We start from the raw sequence: 250 nt of genomic DNA, 5'->3' as shown, positions 1-250 counted from the left end.
TTTCTTGTCTTCTTGGCTCTCTGGGGTTTCTCCAAAAGGCAGGAACTTCAAATTCCAGTTGATGCACCCATACGTGTCCTGAACTGCAGTCTTCTGTTCTGGAGGAATCTCATCTGTGTCAGGGTCATCAGAACGATGCTTTCGTTTTCTTATTTTAGGAGTTGTAGATTGTTTCACATTCTCCAGTCTGTTCTGTAACTGCTTCACTAGTGAGTGATAACCTGGTCCAATCACATCTCCCTCTATTACA

Source organism: Austrofundulus limnaeus, unplaced genomic scaffold, assembly GCF_001266775.1.
Source record: "Austrofundulus limnaeus strain Quisiro unplaced genomic scaffold, Austrofundulus_limnaeus-1.0 Scaffold843, whole genome shotgun sequence".
Classification (NCBI taxonomy): domain Eukaryota; kingdom Metazoa; phylum Chordata; class Actinopteri; order Cyprinodontiformes; family Rivulidae; genus Austrofundulus; species Austrofundulus limnaeus.
The sequence above is the reverse complement of the archived record's forward strand: the minus strand, read 5'-3'. Positions refer to the sequence as shown.